Below are 21727 nucleotides of genomic sequence, written 5' to 3'. Positions count from 1 at the left end.
TTGGGGAACTAAGATCCCACAAGCTGCTTGGCATGGCCAAAAATTTTTTAAATTAAAAAAAGTACAATACTGTAGAAATTGAAAAATTGGTCATATAATTCATATGGAAATTAAAAGAACAGTGAAAAATTTCAAGAATTATCTTATTTTTTCAAGAATATATTTATTCTTATTTTAATTTTTATTTCAACAAATATTAACTCAAGAATAATCATGAAAAGAAAGGACAAAGTTGGTGGATTCTTAACAGTCCTGTGAAATAAACGCTATCATTACTTCCCTTTTACAGATGAGAACACTCAGGTACATAGAGGGTAAGTAGTTTATCCAAGCCTACACATCTTCTAAGTGGTATCTACACCACACATTCAACTATTTCTTGTTGAAGAATCTTTCTCTTGCTCAGAGTATGTATATTATATCTCCTTTTGCTCTACAGGAGAAATATCATCATGTTATTCTTATCTCTAAATGCCATCTACATAAAAAGGTTCTACTGTGTATTTTAGAGCTTTGCTCATGTTAACAGAAAAATCATTTTACCTGGTATCATAAAATACTGTCTTGGCTTTTAACCAAGAAATACCACATTGAAATTCTTAATGTGATGAAATATTTTACAAATTGAATTTGAAGCCATCACAACCATCATTATGGTCAATAGAGTTGATTCTCATTATAACCAGTTTGCTCTCTCTTAATAAGGTATGATATTACAAAATTTGCCAGTTTTTATTAGTATCATCTGTGTTGTAAAAATAACTGAAGGGAAGTTGGCTCCTGAAACTCTGCCCTGGCTTCTCTGTGATATATTATGATAGTTATATGTAAAAATACATGTGGTTTCACTTATGTCAGAGTCCTAATCAGATGTTAATAATCTAACTTAATATTGTGTTTTATAAATCATAAGACAATTTTAGGTACATTTGTTCTTCATGGTTTCATGTAGGTTTTTGATAACATATTTGTTTAAGGGATTCATTTTCATGTTTAATTCTGCTGCCCCTATGATTCTGAGTATTTCTGCAATGGATTGCATTAAAAGCAATCCATTGCATTGAAAGCAAGTTTCCACTCCTCCTGTTTTGGGAGGAGCATTTTGTCCCAGCTCTTGACTCTGTGGTCAGCCACATGACTTGCTTTGGCCAATGGGATGTTAATAAATGTGGTGTGACGTGTGCATTGGATTCAGTTCGGCTGTTATTGAATCTCTGCCATAACCTTGAGAACATGACCAATGCTAGCCCACTAAAAGATTGTAAAATATGCATAGGAAAGATTCAGGTCATCTGAGGCTATCCAAGACCAGTCAGCCTCTAGCCAATCTGTGAGCTGTCCATAGACTCATAAGTAAGTCTAGCCAAGATCAGCCAAGAGTGAGCCAGATAAGCAAAACTACCTACTGACATATAGACTAGTGAGAAATACTAAATTATAGTTACTTTAAGCCACTGTCCTCTGAGACGTTTTGTTATACAGCAATAGCTAACAGATATAGCCTTAGCTGTAGCAATAATCATACTGTTTCTATTTCCCCATTTGAGTGCATATGTGTATACTGAAGCTGCTCAGAACAGTGATTGAACCTCTAGGATTCAGAACCAGGCTGCCTGGGGTTCAAATCCTAGTTTTAAAATTTATTTCACTTATAGTAGTGCTTGGCACTATTCACCATGTTAAGTAAAATGCTGCTGCTGCTAAGTCGCTTCAGTTGTGTCCGACTGTGTGCAACCCCATAGATGGCAGCCCACCAGGCTCCCCTGTCCCTGGGATTTTCCAGGCAAGAACACTGGAGTGGGTTGCCATTTCCTTCTCCAATTCATGAAAGTGAAAAGTGAAAGTGAAGTCGCTCAGTCGTGCCTGACTCTTAGCAACCCCATGGACTGCAGCTCACCAGGCTCCTCCATCCATGGGATTTTCCAGGCAAGAGTACTGGAGTGGGTTGCCATTGCCTTCTCCGAGTCAGATGCTACATTTGTGACAAGTATAAGCACAAATGATCTCTCTCTATCCCTTCAACTCTTGTGAAACTGATAATATTACACTCATTTAGTAGATGTGGATACCAAGGCTCAGAGAAGTTAAGAATCTTGTGCAGTATCATAGTAAGTGGCAGAGCCAAGATTATGAACCTCAGTCTGGCCATGTTTATAATCACTATTAAAAAAATATATTGCCATGATATCTCATCCATCTTGGCTTGCTTTTGGTCCAAATTTCAGTTTCGTGCCTCAAGGAGAATTAGAAAAAATAATTTAGAAACCTAAGTAATATTAGCAGGGAAGAAAGGGATGTAACAGAGAAAATGTGGACCACACAAAGTGTTGGGTATCCCCTTTTTCTTGCCAAAGGTACTTTTCCAGTAAAACCCTGTTTATATGTATCAGTGTTGGTCATAGAAAAGGAAGATAAATGAAAACCACACTGGCTAAATCTCATCTATTTAATACAGTAAACACTTCATTAAACCAGACTTATTTCTAGGTTCGAGGATGGGGTGGGAGAATACCCTTAAATGAACTTACAGTATTTGTAGTATAGATTTTTTCAAAGCAGTATAGTTTTATTTAGGTAAATAGTGATTTCATGGCAAATACTGTTGTTTATAGCTCCTGCTGCATGGTTATATGATAATAACTAATATTTAGCTCTCACTTGTTCCCCATCCCCTGCTGAGGGATTATAATGGAATAAGTTATTTAAACACAGCCTCCAGTCGTTGTTCATTGTTAATTTCTTTAGAAAGACAATAATGATAGAATGATCCTAAATTCTAGACTCCAGGGTCTTTGTTATTGAGATTTTATAATCCCTCACTCCTTGGATTTTCCATACAACTTTTTTTAGTTTTAGTATTAATAACTTCCTTTACTTATTCCAGTATCTTCAAAATATGATCACTTCAACATTCAATTAACAGAAAAATAATTAATGACTATTTTACATTTTGATATTAAATCCAGTGTGAATTTAATCTTAAATAGCACACCTCAGTTTGGACTAGCATTCATACTTGTTTTTAAATTTTATGATTTTTTAATTGAAGTATAGGTTTAAAAAAATTTTTTTTTCTCCCAGCAGTGTCTGGCTATAACCCATACTTATCACTCACTGTTATGAGCACTGAGTGTAGAAATAGTTGCTTCCTCTCTGCCCCGATGTCACGGGTGCAACAGGACAGCTGCTCTGATGATGTTGGCAGGTCCAGTATCTGCAGGGCAGCTGAAGTATAGTTGGTTTACAATAGCTAGTTTCAGGTGCATAGCAAGGTGATTCAATTTTTTATATACATACACATATATTTATGTCTATGTTCTCTTTCAGATTCTTTTCCATTATAGATTATTATAAGATATTGAATATAGTTTCCTATGCTATACAGTAGGTCCTTGTTATTTATCTACTTTGTATATAATGGTATACATCTGTTAGCTCTTAATTTATCGCCCCCGCCATGTGTGGATGTGCAAGTTGGACCATAAAGAAGACTGAGCACTGAAGAATTGATGCTTTTGAACTGTGGTGTTGGAGAAGACTCTTGAGAGTCCCTTGAAGTGCAAAGAGATTAAACCAGTCAATCCTAAAGGAAATCAGTCCTGAATATTCATTGGAAGGACTGATGCTGAAGAAGCCCCAATACTTTCGTCACCTAATGTGAAGAACCGACTCATTGAAAAAGACCCTGATGCTGGGAAAGATTGAGGGCAGGAAGAGAAGGGGGTGACAGAGAATGAGATGGTTGGATGGCATCATCAACTCAATGAACATGAGTTTGAGCAAACTCCAAGAGATAGTGAAGGACAGGGATGCCTGGCATGCTGCAGTCCGTGGGGTTGCAAAGAGTCAGACACAACTGAGCAACTGAACAACAATAACAACCCTTTCCTCTTTGGCAACCATAAGTTTATTTTCTGTGTCTGTGAGTCTGTTTCTCTTTTGTAAATAAGTTCATTTATATCATTATCTTAGATTCCATATATAAGTGATATCATGATATTTGTCTTTCTTTATTTGACTTACTTCAATTAATATGATAACCTCTAGCTCTATCCGTATGGGTACAAATGGCATTATTTCATTCTTTTTATGCCCAAGTAATATTCCATTGTATATAAGTACTACATCTTTTTTTACCCATTCTTCTTTTGGATGTTTAGATTGCTTCAATGTCTTGACTTCTGTAAATAGTGCTTCTGTGAACATTGATGTGCATCTATCTTTTTGAATTAGAGCTTTTGTCTTTTCTAGATATATGCTCAAGAATGGGATTGCTGGAACATATGGTACCTTCATGTTTAGTTTTATAGGAACCTTCATACTGTTCTCCATAGTGGCTGCACCAATTTACATTCTCATCAACAGTGTATGAGGGTTCCTTTTTCTCCACACCCTCTTCAGCACTTATTATTTGTAGAGTTTTTGATGATGGCCATTCTGACCAGTGTGAGGTGCACAAAACTATTTCATTGTACTTTGCATTTTCCTAATCATTAGTGATGTTGCGCATCTTTTCAGGTGCCTGTTGGCCATCTGTCCTTACACTTTAGATCATTGTCACCAACAAGCAAAAAAATATAAAATTGTCCCTTTCTTACGCACATGCTGCTGCTGCTGCTGCTAAGTCACTTCAGTCGTGTCCGACTGTGCGACTGCATAGACGGCAGCCCCCCAGGCTCTGCGGTCCCTGGGATTCTCCAGGCAAGAACACTGGAGTGGGTTATGCACATGCTAGCAAGTCATAAAAAAAGAAAACCCACTGGAGTCAGATACCAATTCTTTGGTACCAGACTGGACAAAGTGGCCTGCATAATCTACAGCCTGGATCGTTTGCCTCTGGACTCTGTATTCTGTTCTGAATGTATATTTCAAAATGTTCAGTTTCTGTTTTCTTTTACTTTGTCCAGTAAAGGAGACTCAGGCTGTTTTTTCTTTTCTTTTTTCTTTTTTTTTTAACAGTTTCTGCCTGGAACCAATCTCATATGACCCAGGTTTTCCTGTCTTTTATCCTATACATCAGAATCATAATGTGCCTCCACCAAATGTTTGAGAGCTATAATTTACTCCGAGGAGCTCAAGACCAGTCACTTTGTATGTATGGTGACAAATGTGTCAGGTAAGATTGATGGTTAGCCTTCTGTGTCAGGAGCTTCCTTGCTGAAGGTGGGCTGTTGTTGCATGCACCCAAATCTCCATCCCTGGGGATAGGCCAGTGCCAGGACCAGATTCATGGACAGATAATTATTATCATAGTAAAGTAACTTCAAAGGAAGAGTGGAATTCTGTGGCTGTGAGATCACAGTAGATCTGAGTGTAACTTTTGCAGTGTTTCATTAGTTTTTCCCTGGAACAGTCCAGGAAGTGGCATGCATGAGGCTTTCTGGCTCACAGATTTGCTGTGCTTCTGGGAAAAAAAATTGAAGTCTTAAGAAATGTGTTTATGGTGCCCATATCTTAAGAAGCTTTTACTTGATCTTGGCAGGGAAAGCTGTTGTTCGAACAATTGAAAACATCTTTTTAAACTGTTTCCAGAGAGCATTTGCAAACACCCCCAAGTAAGGTTACATATTTACAATGCAGCTCTAAGCCTCAATTAAAGCTGCTGTTGTATAGCGTTTGTGGCCTCTAATAGCTTGACACCATAATAATATTATACAGTATCCCAAGATAATGAGACGAGTCTCTAACATCTGCTTATACTCAGAAAAAAAGGAGAATTGGAAGGTTGCATCCTGCAACTCTTGTGAAGCACTGCCTCTGCTTGCTGTGTCTCCAACACAGGGTGGCTTTTCCCATGGATTGTTTCTCTACCATCCCAGGGCAATGGCAGAATGATCTGGAAGAGATTGGAGAAAACTTACTAGATATGCTGCTCATGCTGGGAGCTCAGCTAGAGTGACCTCATTACCTCATTAGGGAAAACATTTCTGAGCTCTGCCAGAATAGTTCAGATTGTGTTTTAATTAACAATTCTTTTTTTGTGGTGAGAGCATATAAGATTTACTCTTCTAGCAACATTCAAGAATATAATACACTCATTAATGATAACCACCATGCTGTACAATGTATCCCCAGAACTTGTTAATCTTATAACTGGAAGTTGGTACCCTTTGGCCAATAGCTCTCCAACCCCACCTCTTCTTCCCCTGCTGACTCTGATAATCACTGACCTACTCTCTGTTTCTCTGTATTTGGCTTTATTAGATTCCACATATAAGTAAGACCAGACAGTATTTGTCTTTCTCTGACTTATTTCACTTTACATAACGCTCTCATGGTTCATCCAGGTTGTTGCAAATAGCTTCCTTCTTTATCAGGGCTGAACAATATTACATTGTATATGTATACTTCATCTTCTTAACCCATTCATCCACTGATGGACCTTTAGGTTGTTCCCATATCTTGGCTATTGTAAATAATGCTGCAGAGAACATGGGAGTGCACGTATTCCTGTGAGATCTTGATTTTAATTCCTCTGGATGTTTATCCAGAAGTAGGATTGTTGAATCAGATAGCAACTCCATTTTTAATTTTTTGAGGAACCTCCATATGTTTCCCATAGTGGCTGTACCAGTTTTCATTCCCACCAACAGTGCACAAGGATTCCCTTTTCTCCACATCCTAAGCCATACTTGTTGTCCCTTGTCTTTTTGATGCTAGTCATTCTAACAGGTGTGAGGTGATATCTCATGGTGCTTTTGATTTGCATTTCTTGGATGATTAGTGATGCAGACATTTTAGCTACTGCTATGAGGTAATAGTTTTGTAATATATACAATGTATCAAGTCAGCATGTTGTATACTTTAAATTTACATAATAGTAGTATATATCAATTATATCTCAATAAAGCTGGAAAAAATCTTCAAAATGTATAAATGACAAGTAAATTGTATCTCTTTAAAATTTATTTTTTTAAATTAGAGGATGATTGCTTTACAATGTTCTGTTGATTTCTGCCATTCATCAACATTAATCAGCCATAGGAGTCCTTTGGACTGCAAGGAGATCCAACCAGTTAATCCTAAAGGAATTTGGTCCTGAATATTCATTAGAAGGACTGATGCTAAAGCTGAAATTCCAATACTTTGGCCACCTGATATGTAGAGCCCACTCATTGGAAAAGATCCGGATGTTGAAAAGACTAAAGACAAAAGGAGAAGTGGGTAGCAGAGGATGAGATGGTTAGATGGCATCACTGACTTAATGGACGTGAGTCTGAGCAAGCTCCAGGAGTTGGTGATGGACAGGGAAACCTGGCTTGCTGCATTCCATGGGGTCGCAAAGAGTCGGACACGAGTGAGCAACTGAACTGAACTGATATACGTGTCCCCAAGCTCTCGAACCTTCCCGCCACCTTCCACTCCATCCCACTCTTCTAGGTCGTCACAGAGCATCAGATTAGAGATCCCTGTATCACACAGCAAGTTCTCACAGACTATTTTTCATACGGTAATATATATGTTTCAGTGCTACTCTCTCATTCATCAGTAAATTGTATTTTTAAGTTAGTTTATTAAATAAGAGTCGTTGGTTTTCAGATGGTGGAGAATACTCCAGAGGTCATGATCTTTCTGACTTGGATCTTTCATATTCTCTAATGTTGAATGTCGTCTTCTGGAACTGAGTGATGGGGAATGATGTTGAATATGCCCATCTGACACTTTTAACAAGAGACCATTTGGAAAGAGGTTTAAGGTGGAGCTACCTTATACCATGCTCCACTTTCCTGGGGTTATACTCTCTAGGAACAAGGATCATCATTCTCAGTCTTCATTAAGTAGGAATTTGAGGCGTAATGAAGGGAAATTACTTGTGAAAAGAAACACAGCAAGTAGAGGAGCAAATAGCAAGAATGGAATCCATTTATGTGCTTCCTGATCGGCCAGGCAATACTGTGCGCTTGTCTGTTTAACAGAACTGTGGGAGAAAGCATAGTTGACTTATTAATTAATTTAAAGAGAGGAGATAGTAATGACTAGAGTGGGCATTCATTGGTTGACTTTCTAGTGTTTTCCAGTCTTACCTTTTCCCTTTTTTAGTGGAACTTAAAATTTTCTCCCTTACAATTTATTGGGACTTAACCTGACCAAAGATTTAAGTAAAAGCAATTTATTTGGAAGAGATACTGATGGGGAAGTGGGGCAGTGTGGCAGGGAGAGGGAAAGTCAGCTAAGGGTGTAGTAACCAGTCACTATGGATCCCTGGTGCTCGATGCCCCTGAGAAACTCTGGGGTACTATGGAGAGCACACCTCACTGTCCTTCCAACTGAAGAGTCAGGATAGTGGCATATTTGTCTGCCAGTTTCCTGCTGATCCTTAGTTGAGGGCTGCTTCTGGGAGCATTAACTCTGGAACTTCTAGCTTGCTCTGTGAATGGGCCAAACATGTTCTTGTGGTCGGGAGTGGGGAAATGCTCTCAAACAAAAAGTAGCATTTGTTTGAGTAGACTGAGGCTGAGGGGAGACGTATGGATAAAAACAGTGAGTACAGCAGGACTTGACTCTGCCCTCATCTCGAGAGGGGGGCCTTGATTGACTCTAATTAGTCAACACAGTCCCACCCCTTGGACACTGTCATAGATTTGCTATTTGGGCACGTAACTCAAATCAGTCTACATCAGGAATGCCACTCAAATCCCAGACTTTAGTCAGCTGCCGGGAGAGCTGACTCTCTCTTCTCTGTGAAATGTGAAGAAGCAGGAAGCCCTGGATATTGCTGGCAGCCACCTTGGGAGCAGAGAGAAGAACCATCTGAATCTGAGAACATGTGATGAATACTGGAGAAGAGAAACAGGGTTGTAGGAACTAACTGAGCCCTGCATTAAGGTTCATACAAAGCAGAATAAGGCTGCCTAGGGCTGCTGTGATGAAGTACCAAAAAGTACATGTCCTAAAACAACAGAATTCTACTATCTCACAGTTCTGGAGGTCGCAAGTCTGAAATCAGTGTCAGCAGGGCCAAGTGCTCCTGGATTACTCTCAGAGGAATCTTTCTTTGCCTAGTCAAAGTAAGACAGCAGCCATCAGTTAAGTAAACAGAGCATTTATTCTAGTGCAGATGGTAAACATAGCTATATTCTATGAAATTATTTATTGTTCTTAGATAGTATCTACATAGCAGACAATCATGAGTTTTCAGTATCCATGCTATTAGTGATAATAATGCTTGAACAAAGGAATAACTTCAGGAATGTCCCCTGCTCTAGCAAAATTAAGTTATAGAAATTTACAACCAATGTGAATTTTTAAAAAATTTATTTATTTGGCTGCACCAAATCTTAGTTGCAGCATGCGAGATCTTTGATCTTTGCTGTCACATGTGGGGTCTTTAGCTGTGGCATTCAAACCCTTAGTTTTCAGCGTGTGGGATCTAGTTCCCTGAGCAGAGATAAAGGCCTTGTTTCCCACATTGGAGACATGGAGTCTTAGCTATTGGACCACTAGGGAAGTCGCCTGATGTGAATTATTAAAGGTTCAATTCAGGATGCTAAAGAAAGAGAGAAGAGACCAAAATTCAGAGGCATAAACAATAGCCGAGATTTCTGTCTCTGATGTAAATCTAGAAACGTCTACTCTCAAGGTCACCCAGGACTAGGTTTCTTCTGTTTTGTGGTTCTGTCATCCCTTAGATTTTTGTCCTCATCTCTCTGGCCGAAGCGGTCTCAGCACCACCATGCTTGCCCTCCAGCCTTTAGGAAGGGGAAGGAGTGATTACAGAAGCAGCAGCCATTTAAATGACATGACCTAAAAATAAATAAATAAATAAATGACATGACCTGCATGTTGAACATTCTCTTCAGCTCGCATTCATGTGGCCAGACCTTAGCTGCAAGGGAAGCTGGAAACATCTCTAGCTGTGTGCTGTGTGGCCTTATTTCCTGCCAAAATTCCTGGGGTTCAGTTATCCCCAAAACCAAAAGGTAGAATGGATGTCAGGAGACAATTAGCTGAAGCAGATGTGCTATGATTTCTCTCAGGAGAAGAAATGAAATTTGCACATTGAGGGCCGACAAAACATGGGTAGGCATTCATTTACTTAACGACCACCATGTATTGAGGATATAATGTTTTCCTCATGGTTATACAGTCTAGTTGGAAAGATAGGCAATTAAGTAGAAATTAATAACATGTGAAGATGTTGTGATTGTGTGACATCTGTGAGAACTGTGAGATACACTGTGAAAACAGAAAGCAGAGGGACCTGTTTTTGTCTCGGGGCAGAAATATCAGTGATGGTTTCCTGGGGTGACCAATGCTGGACTGAGGCTTCTGAGCGAGATTCTATTTGCATAGGAAGAGGATGTTGTAAGAGTGGGAATCAGAGATACAATGTAACGTTAATGCATCTTGCAAAGTCAGAAGTCATTTACAAGGCTGCTGCAAGGAATCTTAACCCAAGGCAGGAGCAATGGGAAAGTTATGTAGAATTTATCCAGAAAGGAAGAAGGATTACTGAGCTTGGAGGAAATTTTCTTGGCACCAGTCTTGTAGCAAAGTATAGAGTCATGATGAGCCCCAGATTCTGGGTCATCTGCAGTGGTTTGAAACATGGACCTGGTTATTCTTTGGCTGCAAGCACCAATAAATCGATCAAGCTTTTCAACAAGAATTAGAATATTCCTATAATTCCCCATTAATCACGTCTCTTGGAAAGGTAGGAAGTGGTAGGAGTCACATCTGTTTGGTTGTTTGGCACCAAAGTCTTAGCTCTCCTAGTGTTTATCTGGTGTTCCTTTACTAAAAAAATGTTGTAACTTTGAATCATGATGAAATCTATGTTATTTGGAGGGTTGCTTTTGAGAAGGGATAGCAAATTGTCCTGAAAAAAAGTAGTGGGGGGGGGGGTGTGGAATACTACAAGATAACAACTGGGTAGGAGCAGGGGGACTTGTCAGTTTTTGTTAGTTTGGAACAAAATATCTCTCTCTCTTTTTTTTTTCCTGTTTTGGAACAGGGTATATCCTTTTCTCTGTATATATTTTATGAGGTTTTGGTTTAACTGCAGGTTCTGAGCTGCCGCATGCTTTTAATTTTACCTTTCTTACGATCATTTATTTGCGAGTACTTATTGAGTGCCAGGGTGAAGTGTTGCTAGCTTTCGCCAGGCGTTGCAGGCTCTGGGTGTTGCTAAGGGGCTAGGTAGCTAGGCTATGACAGTGAAAAAGGCAGACTTGGTTCATGCCCAAATGCAGCACAGCCCTGGACATGGCGGTGCACCTCTCATCAGCTTTATTTCTGAAATGCTGTGTGTCTTTGGCCAGTTACTCAGCCTCTCCCTTCTATGAAATTCCTGACCTACAATGAGAATGATCACAGTCTTGTTTTTCCCCCTTTCACTCTTCATTCTCACCCTCTGGCAAAATTCTACTGTATCCGATTCTTTTGCCGTGGCTAGGACATGACTCATTTGTGACGAAGCCAAGTATGAAATATGCCAAGAGCGCCTCCTTTTTGAGATTTCTTGGAGAAGGATGAATCTGAAAGTATTCACTAGAAGGAGTGATGGCCTCCCCATGGTAGATATTCCATGTTTTTACTCACAAGATGGAAGCTTAGGTATCCCTAGGAATTCCATGTCCAGCTGAGGTCATTTCCATTGTCTACTACACTTTAGAGACATTCTGAATGGAAGAATAGGATGTAGGGAAGTTATTTCTCCCAGCATTTGGCAGGAGTAGTGGCATGGAACAGGCATTAGTGAGTTGAGTTACCTGCTAGGCACTGTTATATATATTACCTTGTCTTGTAAAAGGAACAAGCCAACAATGAGACATTATTATTCCCATTATAAAGATGAATAGGTTGAGGATGGGAGAGGCTAGATTAAAGGTGATAAAATGCTGAAGCAGGATTCAAACCCCTCTCTTAGACTGCCATGTCCATGCTGCCTTTCACCAAAACATTTTTCCTCGAGCTGGTGAAACGCAGACACTAATTAGTCTGGTTGGGTCGGCTCTGCTCCTTTCAGGAATCTAGGTGAGTCTCAGCTGTCTGGAAGAACAAATTCCTCCCAGGCTGGGATAAAATGGGAAAGGAAGTTGGCTGGAATGTTGTTGCTCAAGCTGCTGTCTTCCTGGCAAGAACAGACCATTTTTATTTAGCAAATGATCAGAGTTCATCATCCTGTTTTCCCTTCAGTTGGGCCTTAAGGATACTAATAAAACATTAAAAATTTAAAAAAAATTCTGTGGTTTTGAAAAGTTGTTCCAAATTGAGATCTGGATCAAGTCTACAGAGAATGTGTGTGTGATCGCCTTGCACACAGCAGAAGTTGTTCTTGCCCTGTGTGTGTTGTGCTGTGAGTTTTTGACTGTGGGTTTCTGGAGGGCAGGGGATACAACTCAGTCAATGCAGAACCCTGAACACCTAGCCCAGTATCTGGCACACAGCACTGCAAATGACCATTGAAATGAAAGTGTATCCCTTTGTTTCTTGTCCATGACTAAAGAAATCAAATTTAAATTCAAATAGACTAATGTCAATCATGTCACTTCCAACTCTTTCCATTCCTGGGGCAAGTGTGGGCTTAGTTTACTTTGAGTTTTACTTATACTCCACCCTCTTTAGGGGAAAGCCATGTACCCGAGGTACACAGATTCCCAGGGTCACACCTTGTGGAGCAGCAAAGAATTTGATTAGTGGTTAATGCAGGAGACTGCCTGCAATGCAGGAAATGTGGATTCGATCCCTGGGTTGGGAAGATTGCCTGGAGGGGGAAATGGTAACCCACTCCAGTATTCTTGCCTGGGAAATCCTGTAGACAGAGGAGCCTGGCAGACTATAGTCCTTGGGGTCACAGAGTCAGATACGACAGCGACGAAACCACCACCTCCAAGTTTGTAACATATCCATTTGATTTGCAAATATAAGTGCCAAATTTGTCAGGCCAAAATAAAAGGGAATTTGGAGAGAAGTTAGGGGAAGCCCATAGAAATATTGAGATAGATTAAGTTTAAAGGACTGCTTGGGAAATGGTTAACTTTTCACTAGCACAGGAAGAGTAGAGAGAAACGCATCAATGAGGACAGCAGCTCTGTTGTCTGAGTGGGTCTATTTGCATTTTTGCTGGTAGGGTCGCTATGGCCTCTTTTACTGAAGTTGGTAATGCTCTGGTGGTTAGTTTCAATGATTTTCTTTATTGTGATTTGCAGATCAATCTCTTACATGGTTGTTCCATTTAACCTGTATTCCCTAGGTTATTTCTTAAAGCAATTTATTGGACATTATCCTAAATTGAACTGCATTTACTATCCCCTGACTCAATTACTTAAGTGGTCCACATCCATTTGATTTTGGTCGTCTGCTCTGGCTGTTTGCTTTTCTTCTAATTTTACTATCAGTTGCTAAAGAGAATAGTTCTGCTGTCCTTTCCTTCCCACACCACTCTCTGTAGAAGCAGTGCAATTCATAAAGGCAGCTGTTCTAATCTGAAAAAATCCTACTTCTTCCATCAAGTATGGTTTATTTCAGCAATTCAATTCTACAAAGATTTAAGGAGTGCCTACTTTGTGATGGGAGTCAGCTAAGAGCTATCTGCTTGCCCTCTGTCTCCTTTAGAGCAAGTTTCCTAGGCAAAGGTCTCTGATTTCTGAGCAGCATGCCTTGCTCTGGATCTTTTCAGACGGTTTTCCAACACCAGTTTCAACACCTGGGTTCCTTTCCACATGTCTCTCACAATGCATAGCAACTGCCCATCCTGTTGGCTGGCTGTTGTTATTCGTGCGTTTGCAACTTCTAATTCATGACCTGGCCCTGTTTCTTCAGGTGTTCTTTTATCATAGACTTTAGGATAGTTTCTACTCTTTGTCTCATAACATTTGTATAATGTGCCTGGTCCTGGTTCATGTCTTGAATTATTTTTTTTTAAAGGTTAATATCAATACAATTTGTCACTTCCCACCCTTAGAATTTCCTCTTTAAACTTCTGAACTCAAGGAAGATTCACCATCTTCCTTCATTTCTCCTAACCCTTGTAAACCAGCACTGTGTTTTTATTGGCCTTCAAACTTGTTTAAGTAGAGCTAGTGGTGGGAATGGAAATGTCTCTTTCTGGGAAACCTGGCTATTTATACTCCATGAGTGAAGACATCTTTAAACAGGGCTCCCTTCTGGTCTTTTCTAATTTCTCTCCTGGTGTGAAAGTGACATCTTGTTAATCTTTTCCAGTATTTGTTAATTTCCATGTCCATCTTGGGAGGTCAATGGCTCTGTCACCAATTTGCTGCTTAAATCCCATTACAACCAATTCTCCACTAACCCACAGAGAGCCTAGCCATAGGTAAAGCTTGCCTCACCTGCAGTGTCCTATGCTATGGAGTCTCAGGCAATACAAACAGGATCTGACCTGTTCTCATGAGACAGAGGGAAACCTTGTCTAAAGCCACTTAGGAGCTCAATAGCTGAAAACCCAGAAATTCCAGATTTGGGAATATTTGCCCTGATCACTCAACCATGCCACAGTTCAAGCCTCAGGTTATATTTTGAATGACAGCAATTTGATTCAACCATGACATTGAACAGGAGATTGAATTACCAGGGTGTTGAGTTTACTGAAGGGAAAGACAAAACAAAGTAGGAGAAATGGTAGCGATGGGGAGAGGCAGAATTTGGTAGCAGAATGGAAGGAAATGAAATTAGTCTGTTATTTGGAAAAGCCCGAGAGAGACTGGAGATCATGCTAAGGAGCCCATGAAATGCTTTTTAAAAATTTATGTGCAGTTCAGGGCCTTTGTGAAATGCCTACTTGTGCTACAGCAAAAAATAAGGTCCTGTTTCTTAGTCAAAAAGGAAAAAATTAAGGCATGTTAAACAAGAAACAAACCTAAAGTATGATCTTTGTCTTTGAAATGTTTCTTCTTTTCTTTCTTTTTGGATTTATTCTGTGCCAAATGGAAGAGAAGGGTTTTATCCTCATCTTTTATCCCTGGCGTCTTTCTGGTGGTGTCTACTAGAGTCTATAATTGGTGTGAGGATACAGCTATTTAACTGGAGGAAATGTGATTTTTTTTTTTGTTTGCAGCTGTATTGTATTCCAAAAGGAAATGTGGTTCTGTTACAAGTTTGCTATATAATTCTAAATGTCTGGGCTCTGATACAACTGTACACTCATAAAAGGAGGAACCCAGGCTGAGTGTTTGGAATATTAGGTACTAAATGTTCTTTTTACAAAATATGCTGTTTCTCTCCATTTGACATTCAAAACTTTGTGTAAAAAGCACTTCTTCAGTGAAGAATCACTTTCCTTTGTCTCAAGAATTAAAGAGGAATATCTAATGTAAATACTTAGTCTGGTGTGAATCATTTCATTTTTGGATATTAGAAGCTTTTGAAATATTAATAGGTTTATTTAAAGGCTTTAAGCTTACCTTGTGTGCAAAATACAGTGTTTCAGAGCTTCCCAACCGTCCTGTCCGGTAACAGTATATTTGACAATAGGGGATCAATTTTCTCTATTCACTCTGTCAACTAAACACATTTCCCCTTCCATCTATTTGTCTCAATAGAATGAAACTGGCTACTTTTGGCATTTGGCATTCGTTATAGTAGCTTGTATTTTTTCCAGATGACTTTAGTGTATATGTCAGCACTATATACATAGAGCTTTATTTTTTTAAATAAAGCGGAATTCAGTCTCACCCTTTTATATAGATGAAAATAAAGCCATATGGAAAGATTTCATTTTTCAAATGTACTTTTAGCAGACAGACAACTTAAATTCAGCTTTTGTTGAAAGCAGGTTGCGTTTGTTTCATGTCGTTCTCACTGTTGACTCTGAGTATGAAGAGCATTGCACGGACTCGGCTTTACATCACGTACAGTGCATCTCTTGCCCTTGTGTTTGGACAGATGTGAAGGGTAAGGAGGACTTGAGCAGGTATTTTGGACAGCTAGGGCAAGTCATACATCCTTGGAAACTGATGCAATCTAGGTTTCAGCAGAGACTGTAAGGCCCCAAAGACCTTTACTGGTTCCACAGTGAGGTGCTGAGGGGTGGGGGTGCAGGTGGGTCCTAAACCAAGCCGTGGTATCTGCAACCCCTGCTCAATGGACACTCACATGCCAGTTAAAACAGAGCCTCCTTTCTCAAGACAGCTGGATTGCCTTCATCTGGAGACCTGACCACTTTGTAGAATTTGAAGAAAACTCTCATAGAATCACGGAATAAAGACATCAGCCAAGAAATGTCCTGGAAGACATCTGCCCTATATATGTGTGCAATAATCTATTTGAAAAACAAAAATCATGTACAGTATAGCTCGTAATCTGTATTTTGCTTGAGAAAGAGAACGGCTGTGACTAGAAATACATCTGGGTCCCTTTAAAATACCAAGCGCAGCACTCATTAACAAATGTGTAAACATTGATTGTAATCAGCCATGGTTGGGGGACATCTCTTCTCGCCTCAAGAATGGGTTAGAGCAGGTTGGAGATTTTGAGGACATCTTGCCAGAGATGGAAACTCTAAGGGAAAAAAGAGATTCCAGTGGGAAAGGCATAGCCCTGAAGAGAGCATTAGGAGAGATTTCCTTTAGCAGTGGACTGCTCCTGACTATTTAATTAAGAAGAGACTAGAGGCTTGGACACCAAGGAAAAAGCTGGGTAAGCATATTCAAAACTGTGTGTTTCTTAACAAAATTATTGGCAGCAAGTGTAGATTAATATGGAAGATTCAATAAAAATTTGAATTGAAAGCAGCTGTAAAGTTATTAAAAATCAAGTAAGAAGGGATAGTATTTTCTTATTTTTAGCTGTTTCATTTTTTCTGGATTCTTTTTATTTTGGTTGTATCTAGTGGTTTATAAATGAGACTTTTGAACTTTCTATTTTATTATGAATAACATTTAAATATTTTGGTATGTCATTGTACGTCTTCCCTTGATATCTCATGTAGGATATTTTAAATTTGAGGTTGCAAGCAATTAGTGAGTGGAAGAATCTAATTTAATGGTTTGTGACTTGTATTTTTCTTAATGTTTTACTGAAGTGTGATTTACATGTGGAAAAGTACATATGAAGTTTGATCAGCTCCACAAATTGAACACATCCTTGTGAATGGCATTGAGATCAAGATGCACCAGCACCCTAGAAGCACCGCATTAACTCCTTCAGATCACCATCCCTCCAAGGGCAACCCTCTGTCCTGACTTAGAACAGCATAGAGTTTAGTTTTGGTTGATTTTGAACTTTATGTAATTAGAGTCATAAAGCATTAACTCTTTTGTACCTAACATTTTGTATGGGAAATTCATTTGCATTTTTGCAAACAATCATAGTGCTTTGCTGTATGACTATACCAACCTTTATTTATCCATTCTATTGTTGACGAGTCTTTAGGTAACTTCTGATATTTGGCCTTATGAACTATTCATATCACTTTTGTGAACAGTCTAAACGAATCCAATGATGGGCACATGTACTCATTTATCCTGAGTATTTACCTAAGAGTAAAATCATTGGTTTATCGGATATGGTATATTCCACTTTAGTGGACCCTACCGAAGAGTTTCCCGATGTGGTTGTCCCAACTCAGAAAAGAATATCATAGAATAAATAGAAATAGAATGGAATGGGATGGGATGGAAAAGAAAATGAAAGCCTGCATCACATACTGTCATGGTAATTACTGTTTCTTCAAAATTTCATTTATATTAATATTATATAGGTATTTATGTTTGTCCCTGGAGAAGGGACTGGCAACCCGCTTCAGTATTCTTGCCTAGAGAATTCTATGGACAGAGGAGTCTGGGGGCCTGGTGGTCTACAGTCCATGGGTCACAAAGAGTCAGACACACACATTTATGTTTGTACTAGATCTAAATATGAAATATATTCCCTTTTTTCTGAGTTTCCATAAAGAAGTTCAAGAAGCACTTGTCTAATCTCAAGGCTCAAGTCCAAATAATTATACCGACTGTATTACTTTAATGAGCAACAGAAAATGCCCTGGTGTCAGTGAGTAATAGAAAAGTCTTTATCAAGAGTAGGGAAATCCTAAGTTCTTTTAGGATCTGAACCAACTCAATAATAATAATATTTGGAAATATGCTATGATAAGAGTTGCACAGATAAGTGAAAACATGAAGCTGAATAATTATTTATGATTTGGGAGCAGTCAAAACAGTAAGCTGGCTAATTTTCACATTGTCATTTCTGGTCTTGGTTATGAGAATGCTTGTGGAGCATCCCTTATAAGGTTTCTCCTCACGCACAGCTAGCTCCAGCTTACCCAGCTCTCAACCAGGCAAATCAGGCACTCCCAAGTTCAAGGCAAAGGGCTAATTCCACTGTAAGAAGGAAAATATGTAGTTCACATACAAAACATATTTGCCTGCATTTCCTGATTGATCACCTAGAATAGTTAGGACTTGTTAACAGCCATCATAAGAGAGTGTTGGTAGCATAGCTGACTGCCTGAGATTGTATCCTGGTTCTACTACTTACTACCTATGTTTCTCTCCCTCCTTCCTTCCCTGCCCTGATTATGAGGGTGGCACCTATTGCATATTGTGGTTCTATCTTTTAGGCTCATGGTTCCATTAAAAGTAAAAATCTGATCATGTTATTCCATTGCTTAATATCCTTCAATGTTCCCATTGCCTCTGGGGAAAGTTATTCAGGTCCTCTGCCCTCTAACCACTTCTTTCCTTACCTGTTGACAGACACTGCCCCTTGCTTTCAACCATACTGAACTCCCTTTGGTTTTTTTCTAAGTGCCAAACTCCATCTGTCTTTGAAGACTTACCATGGGAAGTTCCCTTTCCTTCTTTTGTGCTTGGCTAATTCCTGTTTTTCTTTCAGAGCTCATAATAGATGACACTTTCTCCAAGGTGTGAATTATTTGTCCTTGTTCCTATCCATTTTTGCTGTTTTCTAAATATGCCACATTGTATGTGCTTATTTTATTTTCTTCCCCAGTGGATGTAGGTTCTCTAAGAGAAGGGCAATGTCTCTTTCATTCATCTTTGTATCTTTTAAAACATTGTTCATCAAGTTAGTCATGAAACACAGCGTATTCTCTGAAGGGTGGATTTGCAGATGACTTTTCATTTCTGTCTTTCTACTTACCTGTTTTGACTTACTTTTCTACAGTGAACATGCATTACCTGTGTTATGAAATTGTGAAAGTTTGAAATGAGTTAAATATCAAAAAGTTAATTTTTAAAAACCCAGATAACTGCAGGAAAAGGCTAAAGTTGATAACATATCAGTGAGTCTGTTATCTGTGGTTGGTGTTTAAATGGTGATAAAATTCGGCCCCAAATCACCCCTATCCTAAGCTTATATTTGTTAGTAGGATTGAGAGTATGGAGATTGTAGGGCCCAGCCTATTAAGGGCAGGTGGAATCAGAGAGGAAGTGCATATGATTAAAGAGCAGAGGGTCATTTAGGGAAAACAGATGGGGCCAGCTGTGAAAGTTCTTTGGAAAACTGGAAGAAAATAAAAGGTTTCCAAGTGTATGAAATAATAGGAGCTGCTGAACCAGGAAATATGAGCAAAAGCTGGAGGAATAAGAAGTACAAAGTATAATAGAGAGAGAAGAGGGATAAAGGAAAGAAAAAGAAAGGAAAAGAGGAATAGGGATCAACAGGGGAAAAATATATCAGAAAGATGCTGAGGGAACAAGTCAGGAAGAAACAGAAGGTGAGACTGTTGACATGGTCTGCCCAGCACAGGACATCTGGTCTCCTGCTGGTGGTAGATCTCATTCAGCCGTCCAGGTGCAGCCGTCATACCATGAGGTGCTGGAGGGATTTCTGAATAGTACCCTTTGGGTCACTCTTTTCTTGGGAAGGTTTTGTCTTCCACACTTAAGTGCACTGGGCCTCTGGTGTGAGCCATTTATTTACGTTTTGAAATGTGAACGTTGCCTGTGAACTTTCTCTACCCTGTTGTATCTGTGTGCCTGGGACAAAAGACATGGCTTAGCTGTCAGCGCACTGAAGTATGCAGCCTGCCTGTAGGTCAGGTCACAGAGCAAAGCTGTTTAAAAACTATGGGGCTCCTCTTGGGAGACAGCTGTGTGTCCAGGCAGCATTTGTCAGCTGGGCTAAAGATGGAATTGAGGACAGAAAGGAACATCCAGAAGAACACTGTATGAATGGAAGGGTGCCATAAAGTGTTTTAAACTGGTGTGAAGTCAGGCTTGAAGTGTTGAGGTCAGAGGGTAAGTTCTCTTTTCCCTGGAGCCCAACTCATTCTCTGGCAGAGTTTCGGAAAGCTAGTTGTGGTAGGTAGAGAATGGTAGAGAATGGCTGCACCGAGACTCATTGATTGTGGGTCTTCCTGCTAGTTTACTAAGGTGAAGCCGATGGTCCAGAGTTCAAGGTGCTTGTGTTTCCTTGGGATTAGGAGGAGGTAATGAACTGAACTGAACTGAACTGAATGGTCATACTGTATCATTTATTTTCTTACCCTGCCATAGATGCTACTTTTAACCATGGACTCTTTGGTCTTAGAAGTACACACTTTTGGCCACTGTCTAGTGAGTCTGACTAATAGAATTGATCTTAAAGTTGAAAGGGCTAAGACAGGTGGTTAAATTGTCTCTTAATTGGGGGAGGCATTTAACGTTCATGAGATGATTAAATTCAATATATGGAACAGCATGAGATGAGTAAGACAAAACTTGCTTTACACTGTGGCCTTGAATTTATTTATGAGGCTACAGACAGGACTGTTTGTGTTTTGGTTGTTAAATTTGTAAGCAATCACTGAAGGTAGAGTTGGGCAGAGCTAGGATGGCTCTGGGAGAAGGCAATGACACCCAACTCCAGTACTCTTGCCTGGAAAATCCCATGGACGGAGGAGCCTGGTAGGCTGCAGTCCACGGGGTCGCTAAGAGTTGGACATGACTGAGTGACTTCACTTTCCCTTTTCACTTTCATGCACTGGAGAAGGAAATGGCAACCCACTCCAGTGTTCTTGCCTGGAGAATCCCAGGGATGGGAGCCTGCTGGGCTGCCGTCTATGGGGTCGCACAGAGTCGGACACGACTGACATGACTTAGCAGCAGCAGCAGCAGCAGGATGGCTCCACTGGCTCTAAGGACTCATCCTTTTCTGGCTTTGGCATGAGTTGCAGGCAGCTTTCCACTTTTTGATGTTGCTCTGCCATTGGAATGATTCACATCTAATACTATATATTTCAATCCAGAGGACGAGTATAATATCTAACGAGCTATCATGGAAACTATTCTGTTTGTAGATACCCATGCTCGTATGGAAAATATTGAGGCTCATTCATAACTCTGCCTTCAGAAAAAAGTTATGATGTTGTGCAAAGGGCATGGATTTAGGCATGAGATTGTCCTAGCTTCAAATCTAAGCTTGAACACATACTTACCAGAAAACCTTGGACCATTTATTTCACCTCGTAACTTCAGTTTCCTTACCTATAAGATGAGGATAGTACTATCTACTTACACAGTTGTTGTGAATATTAGATAAGAAAATGTGTATATATTAGGGTTTTTCATTGCATACAACATAACTTGCTTTCACTAATTTAAACAGAAATTATTTGTTAAGGGATATTAGCTCACAGAATAGCTGGAAATGCAGAAAGAATGGTCTGTAGGCTGGGCTTCCAAGAATCACACTGTAGAACTGACCTGCTAAGAGAGATGCTGCCACAGTGAGTCCCAGAACCTGGTTATCTCGGCCCTCATCAGAACTTGATAAATCTAAAATTGTCATTGCTTCTGCCATTCTTAGAAGAAGCAAATGC

General features: G+C 39.6%; 1 non-coding gene across 1 annotated transcript; it reads right to left on the bottom strand.

Annotated features, from left to right (window-relative positions):
- Positions 1–3081: 3081 nt before the first annotated feature.
- Positions 3082–3217, bottom strand: LOC122454660. The gene has a single exon (XR_006273475.1). It is a non-coding gene; the product is annotated as a small nucleolar RNA SNORA43 (small nucleolar RNA).
- Between the last annotated feature and the right edge of the window lie 18510 nt (positions 3218–21727).

This window comes from Cervus canadensis, chromosome 16 (assembly GCF_019320065.1).
Source record: "Cervus canadensis isolate Bull #8, Minnesota chromosome 16, ASM1932006v1, whole genome shotgun sequence".
Taxonomy (NCBI): domain Eukaryota; kingdom Metazoa; phylum Chordata; class Mammalia; order Artiodactyla; family Cervidae; genus Cervus; species Cervus canadensis.
The sequence above is the reverse complement of the archived record's forward strand: the minus strand, read 5'-3'. Positions and strand labels throughout refer to the sequence as shown.